Below are 9,682 nucleotides of genomic sequence, written 5' to 3'. Positions count from 1 at the left end.
GGGGAACCGATTACAAGGATCTACATGTGACCTGCTCCCTAGGGTATGATGACAGAAAAGTGGGTGAAGGGAGATGTTGGATAGTGCAAGATATGACAAAATATAATTTATAAATTATCAAGGGCTCATGAAGGAGGGGTGAGCAGGGAGGGAGGGGAAAAATGAGGACCTGATGCCAGGGGCTTAAGTGGAGTGCAAATGTTTTGAGAATGATGAGGGCAATGAATGTACAAATGTGCTTTACAGAATTGTTGTATGTATGGATGGCGGTAAGAGTTGTATGAACCTCTAACAAAACGATTTTTTAAAATTAAGTTGTTAATAACACCTGTAGTCCATGGGTGGTCACCTGAGTTCAACTGCTAATCAAAATGTTGACAGTTCAAGACCACTCAGAGGTGCCTCAGAAGAAAAGCTGCAATATCTACTGAAAAATCAGCCCTGATCGTCCTAAGGAGCTTGCCCTACTCCCATGCATTTGAATCTGAGTTCTTGATTTTTTTTTAATCTCACCTACCTCACAAAGTTGTACAGATAAAGACCCTGCTTTATAGTGTCTGAAAAACACTAAGCACTGAATAATAGTTAGCTATAATCAACATAAGCAACATTTCTTTGTTGGATTCTATAGAATCTGACTATGCACAATAGTTCAACTTGTGGTCATTTCACTGCTCATAAAGTTCACACTTGTCTCCTTCTTTAAGGGCTGCAATTAAAAATACTAATTGGTATAAGAATTAGAGAAGTCATCAATAAATAAAGCATTTATTTCTAAACAATGTGACAATTTATGAGACTGAGTACTGAGCACATGTCTACTTCCAAGGGAATACACAGCTATTAGATTAGATTTGACCATTGGTAGTAAACATACACATGAACGCACACACATCTCCACTATGTAGGTCAACCAAAACTTGGGTGTACATAATTTGCATTCCTAAATTCCATTGAACAAAACCACTATGCTGAAATTAACATTCCAAATATTCTGTACAGTAACCAGAAATAAAAGTATTTTCCAATAAAATGAAACCATGATTGGAACTGCAAATGTGGGCTTGTCCAACAAATGTAAAATTTTAAAATTATAAGTTACTCTTAACAATGTTTGCTAGCCCAAACATTTTAATTTATGGAAGAGGGAACTGAGCTTCACAGATTCTAATGGCAAAGAAGTACTACATCAGAGGTCTTGTGGAGGACAATGGGGAACTTATAATAACGGATTCAAGAATAGAGAAAGCACTCTAAAATTGAGTGTGGTGATGATTATACAACTCTTGAATATTTAAACCAGTGAATTGTATGGTACATGAATTGCATATTAATAAAACTCTTTAAAATGAGGAAGTTGCTAAGATGGTTACTTTCTTAATGAATAAAGTGAAGAATTTAGTTTAGGTGAAGTATGTAAAATGAAAAATAAAAATATGGCTTTAAAGTCCAGGATCTTGATATTCAGTGAGCATATCAAATAAAACTTCTGCCTGAAAGGCTCAAATATCTGATGATTAGAAAATAGATCAGGGATTTTCCATAAAGCAACAAAGCCTGGACAGAAATTTAATGGTGAATTACATATCTATTCTGAAAGGCAGGTGTGTTAATCTAGGTACTTTAGAGAAACAAGTCCACAGAAACTTGGGTTTAAGAGAGAGTTTTATATAAAGGTTAAGTACACATCAAGAAAACATCCCAACCCACTGCTGCCCAAGCCCACAAGTCCAACATTAACCCATATGTCCCACACCAATCCACAAAGTCCTCCTCCATCTTACAAAACAGACACAATGATCCCAACTGCAGGAGGAAAGCCGAGTCATTAAATGTGTAAGCATCTCAGCGCTGGCAGGGGTCTCCACGTGGCTGCTCCAGCACCCAGGGCTGCATTGGAGCAAGAGCATGCTGCTTCTCCTCGGGGATGTTTTGCAGGAAGTGAGCCTTGCCAGCTAAAGCAGGGAACTGGCTAAGGCAGCTGCATCCTGGTGCGACCATCACAAAGCAATAGACCAGAGAACTAGAAAGGTGAGGCTCACTGAGCCATTTATCCCTCCACCCTTCAATTAGCCCCACATGTGATTATTGGCTAGGTTGGCACAATAAACTAACTACCTCAGCAGGTATGTGAAAAGACTAAAGCAGGGACCTAGCAAAAATAAAAGGAATCAGAAGGAATTAGCAGAATAACAGAATGTACACTCATCATCTTCAAAAATTTGCCCAGAGTCTTACATAGAAGTTGATTATTTATGTAACTGAATTCAGGTAAGGACACAATATTAATATTAATGCGGTGCTCCCACAATGAAGTGTTAGAAGCTATCTTAGCTTTCTCTGGTAATAGCCTGATGCTGACTAGCATTGCTGCTTGCCACATTGAACAAGTTCTTTTCTTGAAAGGAACTCATACAAGTGGTCGGCGAGTATGTGAGAATCCCTGAGACTAAGGTCTTTTATCACTGTGAGATGTGGAACTGAGCACAGCCCTCAGGCTCAACTTTCAGTTAAAAAGGGGGGAGAGGGCTTATAAGGGAGACAGACAAGAGGGGGATATATACACCTTAGAATAATCAAATATTTTGTATCATAAGGACAGCATTTACCCAAGGACAAAGTTCAGAAGAATTAGGGAAGGAGGACTGGAGACAGGAATCACAGGAGCAAGTGGGATAAATTATAGTGAGAGGATTGCAATGAGTGAGATGAATGTGCATGAATTATTTAACATAAAACTGGTGATCTGCTTTATAAAGCTTCACTTCATGCACAGTAAAAAGGGAAATGTTTATATATATATGTGTGTGTGTGTATGTATATATATACATATATACATACATACATACATATACATACACCTTAGTCTTGTAAGTATTATCTTTGCTTTTTAACAGTTAAAGAGAGAGCGTGCAGCAGATTTGCTCAATGTAATGCATCATTTGATTTCCTGACTGCTGTTTCCATGGTCATGGAATCCTCAACAATTTAAATTGTTTCTTCACAATCATTGATTGTGATGCTGTTTATTAATAGGTTGTGAGGGTTTTTATTTTCTTTATATAAAATGTAATCTATATTTACTGGTGTGATTTTAGGATGAAATCAAGAATATCATATATAAAGCAAAAGTTCATTAAAAATACAGGAAAAATAGGAAGATTGAATTGAATGTCAGAACAAACTCTGAAACTTATTCTTGAACATAGAGTAGCTAAAGCATGGTAGCTGTCTCCCATTGGGAGGGCCAAAAAAAAATTACCGAGAGAAAAAAACAAGCACAACCAATAGCAAAGGGGAAATAATGGGGTAAAACAACAACCAAAAATCAGGAATCTAAGTGAGGCGTCAAATAGAAACACACCAGGCTGTGTGATCCAAAGATGACAAGAACAATATTCAAATATGATGAAGGGGAAAAGTATCAGAGCTTACATTGGGAACACACAATTTGTAGAAGGCTGTGGAGGACAGTGGGAGCCCAAAACCCATCTTCAGACCATCTAGTCAGATTATGTCTCTGGCAGATCCCTTCTAGTCACAGGCAAGGGACTTAACTAGCTTTATTATCAGATTATTGTAAATTTGATTATGGTGAAGTGAACCATGGTGTAATATGATAAATATATGGTCAGTTGACCACTCTCTTGACACAACCTGAATTACTCTATGCTCAAATATTTCTTGATTATTCCCAGAAAGAAATTCCTTCTCTGATGTTTTAAATATTATTGGTGTTTTTTTCATTCTTACTCTTTGTTTAAATTTTTATCTTTATTATTTTTTTTAACATTTTATTAGGGGCTCATACAACTGTTATCCCAATCCATACACACATCAATTGTGTAAAGCGCATTTGTACATCGTTTCTCAAAACATTTTCTCTCCATTGAAACCCCCGACATCAGATCCTCATTTTTCCCCTCCCTCCCCGCTCCCCTCTCCCACATGAGCCCTTGAATTTTTATCTTTATATTATTTTCGTTATTTTCTTCCTTATGTTTTTTATTGTTTCTGTTAGATCTTCCAGTTTAGGTAGCACAGAAAGAGTGGATGCATAGAGACTATAACTGATGTGATGCTTTATGGGAAGGTGTGGGGAGCGGAACTGGGGAGTGATTAGTGGATATGGGAGGGGAAGGAGCACTAGAGCAGATTGTGATGATGTATACCCAACTCTTTTTAACTACGGACGTATGAAATGGAAGTATGATATATGAACATTGTGTCAAGAAAACAACTAAAAAGAGAAAGAAGGAAACCCAACTTGACCTATGGTTACTGCGGGTAAAGGAGGAAGAGTTATGCTTAGGGAGCATTGAGTGTCATGGCAGTGGAACAACTGGGAGAGGGATAACAACGATGGTTGTACAACACAGAGGCCCTAATAAGTAGCACTGAATTGTACACCTAGAAGCTCTTGAATTGGTGAATGTTTGTTGTGTATGTTTTTTGCCACAATTGAAAAAAATTACACAAATAACAAAAAAAAAACAATTAAAAAGATAAAATTCTAATGTACAAGAATGTAAAAGAAAAGTAGGAAAACCATGCAAGAAATATTTTCTAACTCAAAAGAATAATAAGGAAGGAAAAGAAAAATAAAGGAAGAGGGGGAAAAAAAGGTAAAATCTAATGAGCAAAACAAGGGATGAAGAGAAAGGTAAAAGAGAATAGTAAAGGGGGAAAAAAGAGTAATAAGGAAAGAGAAAACTGCCAGGGGTCTATCACCCTGAATGGGTTAGCCCCTTTGTCAGCCAGAGTCCATAGGGTAGGGTGAAGAGGTATGAGGGGCTAGTGAGTAAGGTATCTGATTCTAGATCGAGTTTCTGCCAGCCTAGGTGTTCTCTAAAGTCAGGGTGCCTGATCCAAAAGTAGTTCTTGCGAGCTCACATGGTGCCTGAGATCAGAATGTTTATTCCCAGAAGTAACTCTCATTGCTAAGTGCAAGGTGACTGGTTATAGAAGGATTTCTTACTCATCTAAGGGAGGCTGGGGACCAGGAACTGCATCGACTGTCCGATGAAGCTGAATTCACACACCTCCAGATGCAGGGCTGGTGTGAAAGAAGCCCAATCTAGGAAGGCAGATCTCTAACCTGAGGGTGAGCAGGGGCTGTACAGAGGCACAGCTGCTGAGCATATGGCAGTGGAGACGAGCTATGCTTCTGGCTACCAGAGGGTATGGAAAATAAAGGAGCATCCCACCGTTCTTTTTGCTAGCCTCTGGTGTACTTGGTCCATGTCTCAATGAAATATGTCTTGCAAATGTTTAAGATGGCCATGTCTCATCAGGCCAGCTGATAATTCATCTATTTCCATTCTCTCAAATTTTGATCAGCTTCTTATCCTAGTTGACACTATCCATTTCTCTATTCTTTCTTCTGAAACTCAGGCTTATAGGACTATTATCTATTTCTGTTTTATTTGGTCTCTCTTGTCTTTGTTGTCTATGTAGCACAGCTGCCTAGTTCCAGAGCATAACAAATTAATGCTAGAATTACAAGTGGAAATTTCAGAACACTTAATTATGCTCATGCAGTTATTCAAACAATACGGAAATACTGTGTGGTTTAAAATCAGGAAATAGGTGTGACTGGGTGGAATACTTTCATCTTACTCATTCAGTCTGTATGCTGACCAAACAGCTGGAAAATCTGAAGAAGAATGAGGCATTAGCTTTGGAGGAAAATTTGCTTGTTGAAAGCAAAGGGGACAGTGGCACAGTGTACAACTTGATATGGTTCTTCTAGCCATTGTCTTTTTAATTCCCATCAAACAACTATGCAAATTGCATAGATCCAAGAGACAGCAGACCAGCAGTAGCAAAACCAAGAGCCAGAGGATCCATGAAACAGAGCCATGGGCTTCCTGGTCCTTCGAGCCAGTGAAGTGGAGAGTCTTCAGACAGGAGGATCACACATGGAATGGGGCACCTCCAGGCACTTAATTAAGGGAGTTAAGTTTGCTAACCCACAGAGCTAGAGCTGAGTGTCTTTGGACAGAAGTTCATGGCTACTTGTAGTACTGTTTGGGCATTTATCAGCAGCCCTAAAAGAGCATTGTAAAATTCTCTGAGTAAAGCAGAGACTAAGGGGCCTCAAAGCTAAGAGGTCAAGATCAGAGAAAGGCCTTCCTAAATCTGTCATGACCAGTTGACTGTGTCTTGAGTTTTTCTAGTCGTGATTTATAACCTGTTAATTTATCTAATAAAGTCCATAATCATTGATCATGGTTTGTCAGCTCTGCATGGCTATTGCAGTGAATTATAAAATCTAGCTGAGAAGTAGAGAGCTCCAAGGGAGGGATGGTTGGTGTCCAAATTGATAAGACTTTTGAAGGGTGGAGGAAAGCCTAATCCTTGCCTCGGGTTGATGAGTTTGATTCTCCTTCCCTCTTATGAAACCAGAAAGCTCAGAGTTGCTCCATGCCATTTTTATAAAGACTTGAACCACTATGTTAGGCTGGGTTGACTAGAGAAACAGATCCAGTGGCACTCATATGTGTAAGAAAGAGCTTTATATCAAGAAGCTTTATATATCAGGAAAACATCCCAATCCAACTCAAGTCCATAAGTCCAATACTAGTCCATAAGTCCCTCTTCAGACTCACACAGCCACATGCAATGATGCAGAATACAGGAAGATCACATGCTGGTGGATGCAGAGTCTTGTGTATCCAATGGTGGAGGACCATTCTCCATGGCTCCCACAGGTCTCCAGCAGGTCGTCTCTGAGTGGCTTACCAGCAGGAAGGTGAAGCAAAAAAAGAGGGTGAGGTTCCCAGGACCTTCCTTATGAGAGGGTCATGCCCACAAGGAGGCGCCATCAGGTGGTGGCCTGATTGGCAGGCCAGACTCCAACCCTACACTTTTATATATCAATTTGACATGAAGTTACGTAACTACCACTACCACTTACTGGAAAACTTCAAAGACTACTACACATCAACATACAGAAAACCACAATCCTCATAACCAAATCAAAAAACAACATCATAATAAATAGAGAAAGGATTAAATTTGTCAAGGATTTCATTTTATTTGGATCCACAATCAATGCTCATGGAAACAGCAGTCAAGAAATCAAACATTTTGTATCAAACTGCTACAAAAGACCTCTTCAAAGTGTTAAAGAACAAATGTGTCACTTTGAGGACTAAAATGTACCTGACTCAAGACATGATATTTTTAATAACCTTATATATACGCAAAAGTTAGACAAGGACTAAGGAGACCAAAGAAGATTTGGTGTCATTGAATTATGCTGATGAAGAATACTGAATATTGTTAGAAGAAACAATCTGTCTTCGAAGAAGGACCGGCAAATGCTCCTTAGAAGTGAAGAGAGTGAGGCTTCCTCTCGTACTTTGGACATATTCTCAGGAGGGACAACTCCCTGGAGAATTATATTATGCTGGTAAATTAGAGGGTCACTGAAAAAGAGGATGACCCTCAAACAGATTTGCGCAATGACTGCAACAATGGGATCAAGCTCAGCAATGACTGGAAGAGACTGGGTAGCGTTCCACTCGATTGCACATTGAGTCGATAGGACTTGAAACTGAACTGAAAACACCTAACATGAACAACAACAAATTTATCTTTCTTTAAATCATATCACACTGCCATCACAGGGAAGACCCCATGTTATGTATGGAATTATCATCTATTTTGTCCAAGATCAAGTAAATAAAGTATTACTGCCTTGTTACTGGTCAGTTTAGAAATGAGGAACTCATGTATGCGAAATATGTATAGTAAATAATATAGAAGTCATTCTGCAAGCCTGCCCCACCCCTGACCCATTAGTTTATTTCCTTATCATATAGAGGAAATGGACTCTTTTCCAATCACTTCCATTCAAGGATATCATGTTTCTGTACAAAGGCTTAGACGTACTGATAGGCACCATGAAAATATACAAATGAATATAATAGATAAACCTGTGCCAAACACACATTTGGCCATACTGTACAATTTGGTGTGTTTTCAAAGTGCTAAAGTGAAATAATTCTTTTGGGACTGGCCAGAGCATATTTTTAAACCTGCTGTGCCAAGATCACTGCAATTCAGCTACTAACTGACAATGGTTGGCAGTCCGAAAGGGCTTTTTAATCTAATGGCTGGCTGGAGCACACGGTGCAGCGCTAACACGAACTCCACTGAAGTCAGCAGGCCATCTTGCTTTCCATGTGGAGGAGGCAAAAGTAACCAGCAGGAAGAGTATATTCATTTCTCATAGATGGCTACTCATTTATTTCAGGGGTGACTCTATTTTATTCAGGGTGCAGACCATAAACTTTGAGTCATAAGGAACTTCCCTAGATTTTTGTTACCTTATATTATTCTCACTGCTCTCTTGCCACAATTAGGTTGTCAGCCTTTCCATTAGATTGTAATGGATTAATTGATAGCCTCACAAAATACAAACGTCAAAAAGAAAAAGGGAAACAAAATCCTGCCTGACTGTTTAGGCTAGAACATAATCAAGTTAGAAGGTCTATCATTTGTAAAATCTGATCCTAGTACAAATGAAACCAGTAAATTTTCAATAATAACACAAACTCTTTTCTCAGCATCTTCTTTTTTCCCATATGCCTATCTGGGAAAACACTGATTCTAGTGGGGGCATTTGATTTGCTGATTTCCAAACTTAGGCTTATTTCTGCTGTTTCATTTGTAGATATCTCTATGTTCAGATGCCTGAATATCATTAGAGAAGAGTGGAAACTGGTGTTCTGAAATCTGGCATGGTGGTCACCTTTGCTCCAGTCAATGTTACCACTGAAGTGAAGTCTTTTGAAATGCACCATGAAGCTTTGAGTGAAGCTCTGCCTGGATACAATGTAGGCTTCAATGTCAAGAACGTCTTTGTCAAAGATGTTCCCCGTGGCAATGTGGCTGGTGACAGCAAAAATGACCCACCAATGGAAGCAGCTGGCTTCACTGCTCAGGTGATCATCCTGAACCATCCAGGCCAAATCAGTGCTGGATACCCACCGTTGCTGGATTGTCACACTGCCCACTTTGCTTGCAAGTTTGCTGAGCTCAAACAAAAGATTGATTGCCATTCTGGCAAGAAGTTGGAAGATGGCCCCAAATTCTTGAAGTCTGGTGATGCTGCCATTGTTGATATGGTACCTGGCAAGCCCATGTGTGTGGAAAGCTTCTCTGACTATCTTCCTCTGGGTCGTTTTGCTGTCCAAGACATGAGACAACAGTTGCTGTGCTGTGGGTGTCATCAAGGCTGTGGACAAAAAGGCTGCTGGAGCTGGCAAGGTCACCAAGTCTGCCAGAAGGCTCAGAAGGCTAAATGAATATTACCCATCACACCTGCCACTCAAGTCTTAATCAGGGTGGAAGAACGATCTCAGCACTCTTTGTCTCAATTGGCCATTTAAGTTTCATAGTAAAAGACTGGTTGATGCGATTACAAGGATCTATATGTGACCTCTTCTCTGGGGGATGAACAACAGAAAAGTGGGTGAAGGGAGACATCGGACAGGACAAGATATGACAAAATAATAATTTATAAATTATCAAGAACTCATGAGGGAGCGGGGAGTGGTGGGGGGTGGGAATGAGGACCTAATGCTGGGGGCTTAAGTGGAGAGGAAATGTTTTGAGAATGATGAGGGCAATGAATGTACAAATGTGCTTTACACAATTGATGTATGTATGG

General features: G+C 39.5%; 1 pseudogene; it reads left to right on the top strand.

Moving 5' to 3' along the window:
- LOC101644542 overlaps window positions 1-9,386 on the top strand; it is a 13,018-nt pseudogene extending 3,632 nt beyond the window's left edge.
- Window positions 9,387-9,682: the final 296 nt, after the last annotated feature.

This window comes from Echinops telfairi, unplaced genomic scaffold, assembly GCF_000313985.2.
Source record: "Echinops telfairi isolate 266 unplaced genomic scaffold, ASM31398v2 ScPeMD7_6;HRSCAF=24_1, whole genome shotgun sequence".
Taxonomy (NCBI): Eukaryota; Metazoa; Chordata; class Mammalia; order Afrosoricida; family Tenrecidae; genus Echinops; species Echinops telfairi.
Note: the sequence above shows the minus strand (reverse complement) of the source record. Positions and strands in the feature narration are given on the sequence as shown.